Source organism: Chiloscyllium plagiosum, chromosome 1, assembly GCF_004010195.1.
Source record: "Chiloscyllium plagiosum isolate BGI_BamShark_2017 chromosome 1, ASM401019v2, whole genome shotgun sequence".
In the NCBI taxonomy this organism is placed as follows: Eukaryota; Metazoa; Chordata; class Chondrichthyes; order Orectolobiformes; family Hemiscylliidae; genus Chiloscyllium; species Chiloscyllium plagiosum.
The window spans coordinates 26,686,802-26,703,429 of NC_057710.1; the positions used below are offsets into that span (position 1 = coordinate 26,686,802).

General features: G+C 43.4%; 1 long non-coding RNA gene across 1 annotated transcript in view; it reads right to left on the bottom strand.

The window, feature by feature from the left end:
• Positions 1-1,398: 1,398 nt before the first annotated feature.
• LOC122555314 overlaps positions 1,399-16,628 on the bottom strand; it is a 44,565-nt gene continuing 29,335 nt past the window's right edge. The window contains exon 3 of the long non-coding RNA XR_006313229.1: positions 1,399-4,241. This is a non-coding gene — a long non-coding RNA (uncharacterized LOC122555314). The remainder of the gene's footprint in view (positions 4,242-16,628) is intronic.

The following is a 16,628-nucleotide window of genomic DNA, read 5'->3' on the forward strand; positions in this document are numbered from 1 at the left end:
ATGCTGCCTGGCCTGCTGTGTTTTTCCAGCACCACATTTTTCAACTCTGGTCTCCAGCATCTGCAGTCCTCACTTTCTCCTAGTTGATAAGTTTCTTAACCCCATTCTCCTACTTTCTCCCCGTAACCCTTGATTCCCTTGATACTCAAGAACATATCTATTTCAGTCTTAAATACACTCAATGACCTGGCTTCCACAGCCTTCTGTGGCAGTGAATGCCAAAGATTCACCACTCTCTGGCCGTTGGGCCAAGGAGTGCTGAATGGAATTTAATCTAGTTAAATGTGAGGTGCTACATTTTGCTAGGGAAAATCAGGGCAGGATTGGTCTCCTTATCTCCATTCTAAAAGGTCTTCCCTTTAATCTAAGGCGATGCCTTCAGGTCCTAGTCTCTGCTACCAATGGAAACATCTTCCCAACATCTACTCTGTCCAGGCCATTCAGTATTTTCTAAGTATCAATAAGAACTCCCCTCATCCTTTTAAATTCTATCGAGTATAAACCCAGAATCCTCAAATGTTCTCATGTGTTGAGTTTTTCATTCCTGGGACCATTCTCATGAACCTCCTCTGAACCCGCTCCAGGGTCATTACATCCTTCCTGAGATATAGGGCCCAAAACTGCACACAATACTTTAAATGCAGTCTATTATTCATTTATTGGTCTATAGCTCATTGAACTATTCGTGGCTGTCAGTTTAAGTTCAATGCTCGTCTAAATATAGTCAACAATTTGACAGTATTGGGAAAGATGGCAAGTTTTTTTTAACTTGACAAGTTGTTAGGATCTGGAATGTATTGCCTGAAAGGATGGTTGAATCAAATTCAGTACTAAATTTCAAAAGGAAATTGGAATGAGACTATGAAAGGACAAACAAACAAGGCTTTGGGGTGTGACACAATTGGTAGGTCTTCCACAGAACTGGCACAGTAGAATAACCTGGAAGGTCTTCTTCGAATTGAATTGAATTAGCTTTATTGTCACATATACTCAAGGAGTATAGTGTTTATATGTCACCACTTACAATGCCATCTTAGCTACAAAGGTAGCCTGGGTACAATTTCTTTAGTTACAAGATGTTGGAAAATAGAGGAATAAAATGTCCAGCATTGCTGAAAAAAAAAGTCCAGAACAGAGGCCTTCCAACCCATCCCAAGCTGGCACCAAACCTCCAGTCCATGTCAGGCATTATCTTGAGGATCACGAGGCTGGGAGATCTCTCCAAACTGCCACATCTGCTCTGTCATGTCAGGAGGCGGCTATACTAGGCTAGGAGGCCTCCACAGAAGGTCATCACAAAGGCTGGGAGGCCGCTTTGCCATGCCGGGAGTTGACCAGTAGCCAGGAGTCTTCGTCAGAAACTGGGAGTCAACTGCAGGCCAGGAGCTGTCACCAGAGAGCTGTCACCAGAGAGAGGGAGTTATTGCCAGAGGCTGGGAGTTATCGCCGGATGTTGGGAGTCACCGTCGGAGGCTGGGAGTCATCACCGGAGGAAGGGAGTTATTGCCGGAGGGCGGGAGTCATCCCCGGATGCTGTGAGTCACCGTCGGAGGCTGGGAGTTGTTGTTGGATGCTGGGAGTCATCATCGGAGGCTGGGAGTCGTAACCGGAGGAAGGGAGTTATCGCCAGATGCTGGGAGTCACGTCGGAGGCTGGGAGTTGTCAGAGGCCGGGAGAGAAAATGAAAAAGGACCAAGAAGAAAGAAATGAGAAGAAATAAAGAAGGAGAGCGGGAGGAGAAGACCAACTCCAGCTGAAGCGTGCCACTCTGGCACCATCTTGGACCGGAATTACTTGGATGCGTGATTCCATGATACTATTGAGTAATTCAGTTACCTTTTCCAGCCTGCAGGGTACAGCACAGCTCCTTGACGTTAGCTTTGAGCTTTATAATACAGCTGGGTCATTTCTAAAACTCTCGGATCAATACTCGAGTGTCTATCGAATCGCACAGAGCTGAAGGATCATCATTTGGCACATCTTTTAAAAGCTCTTGGGAAGGCCTATTTAGCTGCAAGGAGCTGCCCAATCCTTTTCTGTTAGCCCAACTTATTTTTCTTACCTCTTTAAGTATTTATCCAACTCCCTTTTGCAAGATATCATTGAATCTGCTTCGTCCACCCTTGGAGGCACGGTGTCCATTTATGATCAATATTTGTACGAAATGCACCAGAAACCTGCTGCTTTTCATCACTGCAGCTAAAGGATTCTAGTTTACCTTGGTTTTAATTGCCTGTCTCCAATTACATGACTGACATAGAAATATTACAGGAAGCCTCGATGCAAAACATAACATATCTGACACCCATTGATGTAATTGTTTAAATGTAGCACATTTTTAAATATACAACATATCTGTCAAACCTGTTTGCAGTACATTGAAGTAATGCACGTACTGACAGTCAGACTTTTGTTTCACAGGGATGTTTGGTTAGTTGGGTTTGAAGGGATGAAATTGACAGGTCAATCATTGGAAAAATAATGCCGTGAGGTTTTAAAAATAACAACTTGCTGAGCTCATGTACAGTGTCTCTTTTACGCATACATCTTAACTTCAGCTAGTCTGTTTTTCTCATCTCTGTTGTCATTTTGTTTAGCATTTATGTGTTTTTTTAACTTGGGGCTGGAATGGGAATAGCTGATGACAAAAGACTCGCAGCTTATTGTGAAAAATGATCAGCAAATGAAATCTATAAGTTTCAAAATGGATGAATGTCATTTTCTTCCAACTCCGAAAACTAAATTGTCTGGTAACGTCAGGCTGAAATGGCTAAATCAAATGTCCAGGAGAGTTGTTCAGGACTGATTTTGGCTGTTAAGTGCTTGTCAGAGCTGTGCGCTCTCTCTCTCACGACTCTGTAAAATTCAAAAGAATTATAGGAGCTCTGGGGTCACATAATTCATTGCACAGTAGATTTAACCTGCCGACGAGTAATTCATATTTGTGGGAATAATATTGTTTTCCACTTTCTGAGAGTTATCGCTGTGCCTAGCTTCCAGGTCACTGTGGATATCAAAAATCAATTTGGAAAGATGGATGGTGTCAGAGAATAAAGCGTGAAGTCAGTGGTGCTTTCACTTTTCTTCTTTCTTTTTTAAATGGATAGGTTGAGTCAGTTATACTTTAGTTGAAAGCTGGGCGAGAGCTATGATTACCCTCTTATGTACAGGCAGCACCTGAAGTAAAACCTGCATTAGCACCACATTCTACGGATCAGAGACAGCAGGCATTTGCTCCATGTAGCAGGCAAACAATAAATAGGATATCTTAATGGATTCCTCCAAGTTATATAGTTGTCAGCTGCGACTCAATAGGTAACTCTCTTACTTCTGAAGGTTGTGAGTTCAAGCTTCCATTTCCAGAGACTTGATCGCAAAATAGGTGGCTCTGAAAGAGTGTTATGCTGCTGCTGCCTTTTAGGTGAGACTTTATCCTGAAATCCCATTGACCCTTTCATCAATGACACTATTTTGAAGAAGAGCAGTGGGAGTTCTCCCTGGTGTCTTGACCAAATATTTATTTCCCAAGCAACATCGCAGTGTAACAGACTATCTGGTCAGCATTCTGCTGTTTGTGGAGACCTTGCTGTGCATAAATTGACTGCTGTGTTTCCTACATTATAACAGTGATTGCAATTTATTGATTATAAAGTGCTCTGTGATGTCCTGTGATCCATGAAGTAAATGAGCGTTGTTCTTTTAATACATAAAAGTGCATTTTCAAAGCTTCGCTGTGCATGCAACTACACAAGCACAAATGTTTTAAAGTCAGACTGCAGCTGTCTGAACATTTTGGGAAGTACAAACTTTGTGCTGCCAGGAAGTTTGTGCATGACGTTTCTTTTCAGGTGACTGATCTGATTCACAGCTTTTATACACCTATTTCAAGAGTTTCAGTGACTGACCTCTTCCTGTGGATTTTTACACAATGAAGCAGAATTAAGCTTTGGGAGGCTTGACACACACTTCAGAGATGCTTGCAAACAGTTAATGTAATCAGTTCCTGATGCTCTGCCCATGGTAGCTAACTGAATAATTGTTCCTTTCCAAATACTGAAATTCCATTTTTCACACTTACTCATCTCGTTGTTTAGATGTGCTCTTCTCTTACATAAACTCTTACACAGGAGGAGGGAACAAGAAAGTATCAGGTCATTTTCACATGTCAGGACAGAAATCACTTTGGAATGAACTGCTTTGTGCCATAATTCTCCTCCATTTTCTTCGTTCTGCTGCACCTGCTGAACAGACAGTGAGACTCGTCAACAGACACCAACATAAACATGCTCTGAAAACTGAAGGCCCAAGATCTACAGGGAACAGGACCCATACTCATTTAATTAGGAAGAAAATATTTATCAGGGCCTTTGGCCAATGATGCAGTCCAATGAAGTAGGCCTTCAGAATTTTGTAACCTTTATCCTCAGGATTTATCAGCCATCCATAACAGTCCGTGGAAATATAGTGGTGAGCCTTTATGTACCCTGTAGTTTGTTGCACAATTGTTGCACACCTGCAATTGCATACTCGGTTTTGTTTGGTAGGAGTCATCAAGATTTTGACCCAGTGGCAAGAAAGGGACAGTGATTTATGTCAATGTGATGATGTGTGACTTGGAGGAGAAATTGGAGACGGTAGTGTTGCCATACACTCACATTGCTAGCCTGGTTTAGGGGGTAGTTGAGGAAAAATGTTTTCACCTGGTGCTAGTGGGCGTCTGGGTCAGGAAGGTAGTTGAACTGAGTAACTTCACAACCTTTGAAAAGTATTTGGATGAGCACGTGAATTGCCACAGCATTCAACATTATGGGCCTAGTGCTGGAAAGTGGGACAAGTGTAAATTTAGTGTACAGACCTCATGGACTGAAGGGCCTCTTCTGCGCTGTATGGGTTTATGATTCCATGATTCTGTCTGTTTTATGGTGGAGTTTGTGGGCTTGGGAGTTGCTGTCAAAAAAGCCTTGTCAAAATGTTTCATAATGAATGGGTTTAATTTTCCCTGCTATTATTGGAGATTGGGTAGATTTGATGGGGCTGGCAGTGGTGTAGTTGTATTATTGCTGTTTATTAATGTTTGAAAACTTTTTGGGAACATTGGGTCAAATCCCACTGTAGCTCATAGCACATAGAAAGCAGGACAAATCAAACCCAGCCAATTACTGCCCCATCAGCCTACTCTCAGTAAAGTGATGGAAGATGTCATCAACAGTGCTATCAAGCAGCACCTGCTCAGCAATAACCTGCTCAGTGACGCTCAGTTAAGTTTCAACAGGGCCACTCAGCTCCTGACCTCATTACAGCCTTGGTTAAAACATATACAAAAGAGCTGAATTCCAGAGGTGAGGTAAGAGTGATAGCCCTCAAGGTGGCATTCAACTGAGCATGGCATCAAGGAGACTCGTGAAACTGGAATCAATGAGTATCAGGGGGCAAACTCTCTGGTGATTGGTGTCATACCTGACACATAGGAATGTGGTTGTGGTTGTTAGAGATAAGTCATCTCAGTTCCTCAGATTAGTGTCCTAGTCCCAACCATCTTCAGCTACTTCATCAATGACCTTCTGTCCATCATGAGGTGAAAAGTGGGGACGTTCGCCGATGATTGCATAATGTTCAGCACCATTTGCGACTCCTCAGATACCAAAGCAGTCTATGTTTAAATGCAACAAGATTTGGACAATATCCAGGCTTGGGCTGACAAGTGGCAAGTAATATTCACACCACACAAATGCCAGGCTATGACCATCACCAAAAAAGACAATCCAACTACCAAGTCCTCACATTCAATGGTGTTATCATCACTGAATCACCCACTGCCAACATCCTGGGGGTTATCATTGACCAGAAACTCAACTTGACTCATCACATAAACACAATGGCTTCAAGAGTAGGTCAGAAGCTAGGAACACTGCAGGGAGTAACTCATCTCCTAACACCCCAAAGCATGTCTACCAAGGCACAAGTCTACCAGGAGTGTGACGGAATACGTCCCATTGTGCTGGATAAATGTGGCTCGACCAACACTTGAGAAGCTTGACACTATCCAGGACAAAGCAGCCCACCACTGACAATCAGTAGCAGCAGTGTGTACTATCTACAAGATGCACTGCAGAAATTCACCAAAGATCCTCACACAGCATCTTCTAAATCCACAACCACTTCCATATAGAAGGGCAGGCAATACATGGCAATACCACCACTTTCAAGTTCCACTCTAAGCCATGTACCATCCTGACTTGGGAATATATCACTGTTCCTTCACTGTTGATGGGTCAAAATCCTGGAATTCCCTCTCTAAGGCCATTGTGGGTGAACCCACAGTAGGTGGACTGCAGCAGTTCAAGAAGGCTGTTCACTACCTTCTCAAGGGCAACTAGGGACGGGCAATAAATGCTGGCCAGCCAGCATTACCCATCTCCCACAAATGAATACATTTTAAAAAAGTAAAATCTCAATGCAACAAAAAGTCTGGATTTAAAGACGAGGCTAGTTGTAACCATTGTCTTAAAATGATCCCATCAGGTTCACAAATAATTAAAGCAATAAATTTAAATTGCAAACGAAGGGAGGGTGACATGAGAAAAAAAATCAAGTAGTTAAGGTCTAGAATTTGGTGCTTGGAAGTGTTGTGGCTGGTTCAATTGGTTATTTCAATAGAAATGCTGTGCAGAATATGGAGTAAATGGAGGAAGTTGACACGAGTTAATGGGCAAATATAATGAGCTTTATGTCCTCCTTCTATGCTGAAACAATCCTATGATTCCATGAGCTTTTGAGGAGGAAATCTACTGACCTTATCTGGTCTGGATTCCAGACCCTCCAGTGTGGTCGACTCTTAACCATCTGGAATTGAGTTAGGGTTAGGGTCAGGGTTAGGGTCAGGTTTAGGGTAAGGATTAGGGTTAGGGTTAGGGTTAGGGTGAAGTTAGGATTAGGGCTGGGGCTAGAGTTGGGATAGACTAGGTCTAGGTCTAGGGCTAACCCTATTGCAGACAATAATTACTGGCCCATCCAGTGATGTCCACGTTCTTCGAACAAACATAAAGGAGTGACAATCTTATTTTTACAGTTCCTAATTCTGGTTGCCCCTGCAGGTAGAAACATCATCTCCATGTGCTTCCTATTAAACTTGCTAATACTTTTAGAGGCCATTATTAACTCAACTCTCAGTCTACACTTTCTTGAGAGTGTAGTGCTAGTCTGTTTTGTCTATGTTAATAAGTATCTCATTTTTGGTTTGAAATGATGAAACCATTTTTGGTTTGAGCTGATCTTGGAAGCTGGAAGCTTGGGGTAAATTAATTGTGAGTGCGGCTCCAAAATCAGCTCCTTGATGGCAGGATGAAATAAGTGCGAGGAAGTTGCAAGGTAGGTCGAGCTTTCCAATAGCAGTGCTTATCTGTCAGGTATGCTTGTTCAAAGACAATCCTGATAATGAAATGATGTATCCACAAGTGAGAAATCCATGTCTTCAGATTCTCTGTATGTAGGTGTTGTCCAGCAGGTGAGCTAGTATACTTACACCAGATGAAATGCAGCAATGATTTGCTTCAGAAATAGATTAGATTAGATTAGATTGAATTTCCTACAGTGTGGAAACAGGCCCTTCGGCCTAACCAGTCCACACCGACCCTCCGAAGAGTAACCCATCCAGACCCATTCCCCTACGCTATTGCTCTACATTTCCTCTGACTTAATGCCTCTAGCCTACACATCCCTGAACACCATGGTCAATTTAGCATTTCACCTAACTTGCACATCTTTGGACTGTGGGAGGAAACCAGAGCACCCGGAGGAAATCCACGCAGACACGGGGAGAATGTGCAAACTTCACAGAGACAATCGCCCAAGGCTGGAATCGAACCTGGGACCCTGGAAATGATTTTGTAAAATTCACTACTCACACTGAGAGTCAGGCAGCCGGGACTGTTGGATTTGTTGCCATCACAGGTTTTCCACTGTGAAAGGAACAATTCATACATTGTGCTGTAAGCACCACGGATCAGCCAGTAACATTTATTAGTGGAAAATAGTTTCTCTCACCGAATGTACAGCTGGCCTATGGTAGCAGGAAACAGATCCTTCAATTGTTCCCATGCTATCCAGGGAGGTCTCATGATGCCGACATCTTTACCTGTTGTAGGTGCCAAAAGTCTTTGCTCCTCCTCATCAACTAGATGGTTGGCAATTAGGCGATAGAGGATATCTGCAGAAGATCTTACAAAGACACCAGTGCCGAACAATTTGGACAGAACAATACCACTCACATCATCTCATTGATTCTTAATGCCTTCTCAAGCCACTCAGTTGTATCAATTGCTAGAAAGTCATGGGCAACAGTATGACTGGGCTTGTATACGTTTGAGTTTAGAAGGCTGAGAGGGGATCTGATTGAGACGTATAAGATTATTAAAGGATTGGACACTCTGGAAGCAGTAAGGTAGGTTGTTAGTGTGTTAAAGATGGGATTCTGATCCTTGCATTACTCAAGTGAGAGCTTCAGATCTTGCCAGAATAAGTGTCCAGAATTATTGTGGTCTGCTCTACTGTGTACAACCTTGCTCATCAAAGGAGGAGGAATTTGTAAAGGGGAACACTGGGAAGTGAGTGCCCTGATGAGGAGGAAGGGGAACACTGCTGCTGGTGACTGAGTGGATGGTACTGATGCAGAGGTAGGTGGCAGAATGGTGGGTTTAGTAGCAAACAGGCCAAGATAACCTCATCACGGATTGGAAGGTGGCTAATGTTGTCCCACTTTTTAAGAAAGGAGGGAGAGAGAAATCAGGGAACCAGTTAGTCTGACCTCAGTGGTGGGAAAAATGCTGGAGTCAATTATAAAGGACAAAATTACGACACATCTGGATAGCAGTAACAGGATAGGTCAGAGTCAGCATGGATATATGAAGGGGAAATCATGCTTGACTAATCTTCTGGAATTTTTTGAGGATGTAACTCTGAAGATGGACAAGGGAGATCCAGTGGACTTTCAGAAAGCCTTTGATAAAGTCCTACATAGGAGGTTAGTGAGCAAAATTAGGGCACATGGTATTAGGGGCAAAATATTGACATGGATTGAAAATTGGTTGGCTAACAGGAAGCAAAGAGTAGTGATAAATGGCTCCCTTTCGGAATGGCAGGCGGTGACCAGTGGTGTGCCGCAGGGATGAAGGTATTAAAAGTAATATTAGCAAAGGAGGATGTTAGGAGAATACAGGGTGACCTGGACAGGCTAGGTGAGTGGACAGATGCATGGCAGATGCAGTTTAATATGGATAAATGTGTGGTTATCCACTTTGGTGGCAAGAACAGGAAGGCAGATTACTACCTAAATGGAATCAAGTTAGGTAAAGGCACAGTACAACGAGATCTGGGTATTCTTGTACATCAGTCAATGAAAGCAAGCATGCAGGTACAGCAGGCAGTGAAGAAAGCTAATAGCATGCTGGCCTTCATAACACGAGGAATTGAGTATAGAAGAAAAGAGGTCCTTATGCAGCTGTACAGGGCCCTGGTGAGTCCGCACCTGGAGTTTTAGTCTCCAAGTTTGAGGAAAGACATTCTGGCTAATGAGGGAGTGCAGTGTAGGTTCACGAGGTCAATTCCTGGAATGGCAGGACTATCTTACACTGAAAGATTGGAGTGACTGGGCTTGTATACGTTTGAGTTTAGAAGGCTGAGAGGGGATCTGATTGAGACGTATAAGATTATTAAAGGATTGGACACTCTGGAAGCAGGAAACATGTTTCCGCTGATGGGTGAGTCTCAAACCCGAGGACACATTTTAAAACTAAGGGGTAGGCCATTTAGAACAGAATTGAGGAGAAACTACTTCACCCAGAGAGTGGTGGGTGTGTGGAATGCTCTGCCCCAGAAGGGTGTGGAGGCCAAGTCTCTGGATAGTTTCAAGAAAGAGTTGGATAGAGCTCTTAAGGATAGTGGAATCAAGGGTTATGGGGATAAGGCAGGAACAGGATACTGATTAAGGATGATCAGCCATGATTATAATGAATGGTGGTGCTGGCTCGAAGGGCAGAATGGCCTGCACCTATTGTCTGTTGTCTATATTGTCTATCACTACCAGCTTCCAGACCCAATGGATTCACCGTAATGACTGGGAGCATGGGGTTCCCTTGTTGTCATGTACATTTTGCTTCTTTGCATTGTTCTAATGTGTTGGTGGATGCTGGTATCAAATGGCCATACCCTGGAATAAAATTTTTTTACTTTCAATTTGGAACAGTTTGTAGAAGTCTTAGCTGAAGCTAGATGTGTGAAATAGCCGCTCCTGAGAAAGGGAGGTAGTTTAGAACTTTTAAGATAAAGGTTACATCTTTAAGGAGTTGATTTGAAAAGTTCCAGACCAGAAATGTTTAGTTAAAACCCTGAAGGGGTTACTTGAAATAGAGAAATTCTATGCTCATTTGCAAGGCACCAGGAAGAGGCAATCAGATTCTTATGACAAGGCATTGAAGCTCCACTTAAATAAAGCCTCAGAACTGAAATGGAAAAGAATTCTCAATGTTATGAGTACGATAAAGGATTAACAAGATTGTATTTACTGTGTGTTTTTAAATCTTTGTATTTATGTGATAAGTAAATAATTTGGCTTATTCTAATTTTAAATCATTTCATTTGTGTAATGGTTTATTGGTAAACCTGAACTTGCAACATTGCCTGCTTGTGCTTTAGAAAGAGCACCTTGTTAAAATGGAAAGATATATGATCTATCAAGCCAGAATTCAGACAGGCCAACACAACCTCATCACTACCAGCGTCCAGACCAAGTGAAGCACTGTATTGTTTTTGTGTCACTACAGGTTACTATCCTGTGTTGGCTGAGAACCTGGGGTTCCCTTGGCTATGCACATTTTGCTTCTTCCCATTGTTCTATTGTTCTGGTGGATGCTTGTTTTAACTGCCACCCTATAAAGCAGCATTCTCAATAAACTGGCAAAAAATATATACCTGAAATACCTTGAAGTTTACTGCATCTCTGTGATGTCTGAATCGTTAGTGAGGGTGCGGGTGAGAAGGCTTAATCTCAATCAGATCCCTTCTCAGCCTTCTAAACTCAAGGGTATACAAGCCCAGTCGCTTCAATCTTTCAACGTAAGAAGGCTAGTAAGTTTTATTTAAGGCAAAGTTGCATTGTTATTTCAGTGATTTATGTTGTAAATAAAATCTAACAGTGATCTGTACCCTGTGCATTATGTTTCTAATACTTCATGTGTGTTTTTACATCGATTAGATGGAGCTCTCAATCAACCGGAATACTTGACCAACCATCCCACTTCTGATCCCATAGGTGCGAGTTAATAAAATGTTTGCTGTATTTACTAACATGACCCCTTGAACCTGCTCCACTACTTAATGTGTTCTTGGGTTGATCTAATTGTGGCCTCAACTCCATTTCCTTACCTATCCTGATGACCTTTGACACCCATGTTAGCCAAGAATTTATATACCTCTGCTTTAAAAATATTTAATGACCCTGCCTCCCATGTTCTCTCGGAGTGTTCAACGGACTCACAACCCTTTGAATAAAAAAACTTCTCTCCTTCTCCATTTTAAATGGGAGATCCTTTAGTTTCAGCTGTGACCCTTAGTTCTAATCTCTTCCATAAGGGAGAACAGCCTTTCAGCCACCATTATGTCAAGTCCCCTAAGGATCTTATATGTTTCAATAAAGTTGTCTTCTTATTCTTGTACACTCTGTTCAAAAATTCCTCATAATTTAATCCTCATCCTATGCACATTTAGTTTAGCAGGGGGACGGGAATCGGAGCTACAGATCAGAGGATGGGTTAGCTGGTGAACAGGCATAAACAGCGTGCAGAATGGCAGGACTATCTTACGTTGAAAGATTAGAGTGACTGGGCTTGTATACGCTTGAGTTTAGAAGGCTGAGAGGGGATCTGATTGAGACGTATAAGATTATTAGAGGATTGGAAACTCTGGAGGCAGGAAGCATGTTTCCGCTGATGGGTGAGTCCCAAACCCGAGGACACTGCTTAATAATTAGGGGTAGGCCATTTAGAACAGAGTTGAGGAGAAACTACTTCACCCAGAGAGTTGTGGCTGTGTGGAATGCTCTGCCCCAGAAGGCTGTGGAGGCCAAGTCTCTGGATAGTTTCAAGAAAGAGTTGGATAGAGCTCTTAAGGATAGTGGAATCAAGGGTTATGGGGATAAGGCAGGAACAGGATACTGATTGAGGATGATCAGCCATGATCATAATGAATGGTGGTGCTGGCTTGAAGGGCAGAATGGCCTACTCCTGCACCTATTGTCTATTGTCAGAGAATCTGTGAGGAAGGATAGACAGTTGATAGGGCAAAGTTACAGTCAGTGTGATGGGTTGAAGTGTGTCTAATTTAATGCATGATGTATCAGGAATAAGGGTGATGAATTTAGAGCATGAATCAGTATTTGGAGCTACGAAGTTGTGGCCATTATGGAGACTTGGGTATCACAGGGGCAGGAATGGTTAATGGATGTTCTGGGGTTTAGATGTTAAAAAAGGAATAGGGAGGGAGGTTAAAGAGGTGCAGAAGTGCCATTGCTAATGAGGGATAGTATAACAGCTGCAGAAAGGGAGGTCATCGAGGAGGGTTTGTCTACGGAGTCATTATGGGTGTAAGCCAGAAACAGGAAAGGAGCAGTCACTTTTATGGAAGTTCTCTATAGCCCCCACCCCCACCCACCCTCCCCAATAGCAACAGAGACACAGAGAAGCAGATTGGGAGTCAGATTTTGGGAATGTGCAGAAGTAACAGGGTTATTGTTATGGGTGTCTCCGACCTCCCTAATATTGAGTGGAACCTCCTTAGTGCAAATAGTTTGGATGGAGCAGACTTTGCCAGGTATGTCCGGGAAGGATTCCTGACTCACCATGTCGATAGACTGATTAAAGGGGAAGCCATATCGGATTTGTTGCTTGGCTACGAATCAGGTCAGATGTCAGATCTCTTGGTGGGAGAGCATTTCGGTGATAGCCATCACAACTCCCTATCCTTTACCATAGCCATGGAGAGGGATAGGAGCAGACAATATGGGAAAGTATTTAATTGGGGGAGGGGTAATTACAATGCTATTAAGCAGAAACTATGGATCATAAATTGGGAGCAGATATTATCAGGGAAATACACAACAGAAATGTGGAGGTTGTTTCGGGAGAACTTGCTGCGAAAACTGGATAGGTTTGTCGTACTGAAGCAAGGAAAGGATGGTAGGATGAAGGAACCTTGTATGACATGGGATGTGGAACATTTAGACAAGAGGAAGAAGGAAGCTTACTCATGATTGAGGAAGCAAAGATCAGACAGGGCTTTAGAGGGTTACAAGGTAGCCAGGAAGGAACTGAAGATTGGACTTAAGAGTGCTAGAAGGGGACGTGACAAAGCCTTGATGGGTAAGATTAAGGAAAACCCCAAGGCATTCTACAGTTACGTGGGGAAAAAGACAATGGCCAGAGTGAGAGTAGGGCTGATCAGGGATAGTGGAGGGAACTTGTGCCTGTAGTTGGAGGGAGTAGGGGAGGTCTTTAATGAGTACTTTGATTCAGTATTCACTAGTGAGAGGGACCTTGTCGTTTGTGAGGACAGTGTGAAGCAGTCTGATATGCTTGAACAGGTTGATGTTAAGAAGGAGGATGTGCTGGAAATTTTGAAGAACATTAGGATTGATAAGTCCTCTGGGCCAGACGGGATATACCCAAGTTGCTACAGGAAGTGAGGGAAGTTGTGCCTACAGCGATGGTCTTTGCAGCCTCACTATCCACTGGCGTAGTGCCAGATGATTGGAGGGTGGCAAACTTTATTCCCTTGTACAAGAAAGAGAATAGCGATAACTCTGGGAATTACAGACCAGTCAGTATTACGTTGGTGGTGGGCAAATTAATGGAGAGGATTCTGAGAGACAGGATTTATGATTATTTGGAAATCCATAGTTTGATTAAAGATAGTCAGCATGGCTTTGTGAAAGGCAGGTCATGCCTCACAAACGTTATTGAATTCTTTGAGGATGTGACAAAACACATTGATAAAGGTCGAGCAGTAGATGAGGTTACATGGATTTTAGCAAGGTGTTTGATAAGTTTTCCCCAGGCTCATCAGAAAGTAAGGAGGCATGAGATACAGTGAAATTTGGCTGTCTGGATACAGAATTGGATGGCCCACAGAAAACAGAGGATGGTGGTAAGTGTTCAGCTTGGAGCTCAGTGACCAGTGGTGTTCCACATGGATCTGCTCTAGGACCTCTGCTCTTTGTGATTTTTATAAATGATTTTGATAGGGAAGTGGGAGGGTGGGTTAGTAAATTTGCCAATGCCATAAAAGTTGGTGGAGTTGTGGATAGTGTGGAGGGCTGTTGTAAGTTGTAATGGGACATTGACAGGATGCAGAGCTGGGGTGAGAAGTGGCAGATCACAGTTCTAGCTGAAAAAGTGCGATCTGATTCATTTTGGAAGGTCAGATTTGAATGCAGACTATCAGGTTAAAGGCAAGACTATTGGCAGTGTGAAGGATCGGAGGGATCTTGGGGTCCACATCCATAGATCCCTCAAAGTTGCCATCCAAGTTGATGGGATTGTTAAGAAGGCATATGATGTGTTGGCTTTCATTAGCAGGGGGATTGAGTTGAAGGGCCACAAGATTATGCTGCAGCTCTGCAGAGCCCTGGTTAGACCCCACACTTGGAATATATTGTGTTCAGTTCTGGTCACCTCATTATAGAGATGATTTGGAAGCTTTAGGGAGGGTGCATAGGAGATTCACCAGGATGCTGCCTGGACTGGTGGACATGTTTTATGAAAAAAGGTTGAGGGAGCTAGGGCTTTTCTCACTGGAGAGAAGAAGGATGAGAGGTGACTTGATAGAGGTGTATAAGATGATGAGAGGCATAGATAAAGTGGATAGTCAGAGACTTTTTCCCAGGGCAGAAATGGCTATCACATTGGGGCATAATTTTAAGGTGATTGGAGGAAGGTTTAGGGAAAATGTCAGAGGTAGGTTCTTTACTCAGAGTAGTGGGTGTGTGGAATGCACAGTCAGCAGTGGTAGTAGAGTCAGATACATTAGGGACATTTAAGCAACTCTTGGATAGGCACATGGAAGATAGTTAAATGAAGGGTGTATAGGTTAGTTTGATCTTAGAGTAGAGTAAACATCGAGGGCCGAAGGGCTTGTACTGTGCTATGTTCGAAGTTCTTTGAACCTTCTCTGAACGGATTCCAATCAAATTATGACTTCTTGTAAATAAGGAGATGACACAGTGAACAGTACTCTAGATATGGCCTCACCAATGCTCCATAAAGTTGTAGCAAAGCCTCCTTACTTTTATATTCCATTGTTTACAATAACGGCATCATTCCATTTGCCCTTCTAATCCATCAATGCCTGCACACTAATGTTTAGCTCAGGTGGCTGGATGGCTGTTTCCGCAATGCGGTGTGATGCGTTCAATTTTTGCACTGACTGAGGTTCCCATGAAGAATTTCTTCTCAATCTCCTCCCTGTTTGAGACGTTGTGACTGGGTTGTCATCAAGATGGTGATGACACGAGACAACATAACTGGATACAAAATAAAACAGAGCAAAATAGCAAAGACTTTTCCTTCCCTGATGCGCTCTATGCTCGGTTTGAGCAAAATGCCAGCAGTGCAGTGACGTCTGCCCCAACAGCCCCTGATGCCACTGTTCCCTCGGTCACCGCTGCAGACATCAGATCGGTCTTCCTGGGAGTCAACCCAAGGAAAGCGACAGTCCCAGAGAGAGTCCCCAGCAGTGCACTTAGATCCTGTGCGGACAAGCTGATGGAGGTATCCACTGACATTTTCAACCTCTCCCTCCCACAAGCCAAAGTCGCCACCTGCTTCAAGAAGACCACCATCATCCCAGTACCTAAGAAAGCACATGCCTTAATGACTACCACCCAGTGGCTCTGACCTCCATAATTATGAAGTGCTTCAAGAGGCTGGTCATGGCCCACATCAACTCCAGTCTCCCAGCTTGCCTCAATTCCCTACAATCTGCCTACCAATGTAACAGGTCCACAGCAGATGCCGTATCCCTAGCCCTACACTCACCCCTGGAACATCTAGACAACAAGGACATCTACATCAGACTCCTGCTCATTGACTATAGCTCTGGCTTCCACACCATTATCCCCTCTAGACTGATCTCAAAACTCTGTGATCTTGGTTTTGGCTCCACCCTCTGCAACTGGATCCTCAGCTTTCTGAGCCACAGACCACGGTCAATGAAGATAGACAACAGCATATTCTCCATAGTAACCCTCGACACTGGAGCCCCCGCTGTACTCTCTGTACATCCATGACTGTTTTGCCAGGTTCTGAATGAGCACATCTACAAGTTTGCTGACAACGCCACTGTGGTAGGATGGATATCAAACAATGAGGTAAAAACAAAAACTGCAGATGCTGGAAACCAGATTCTGGATCAGTGGCAATTCAGCACAGCACAGCACAGCACAGCAATTCAGGCAGCATCCAACGAGCAGTGAAATCGACGTTTCGGGCAAAAGCCCTTCATCAGGAATAAAGGCAGTGAGCCTGAAGCATGAAGAGATAAGCTAGGGGAGGGTGGGGGGGGGGAGAGAGTAGCATAGAGTA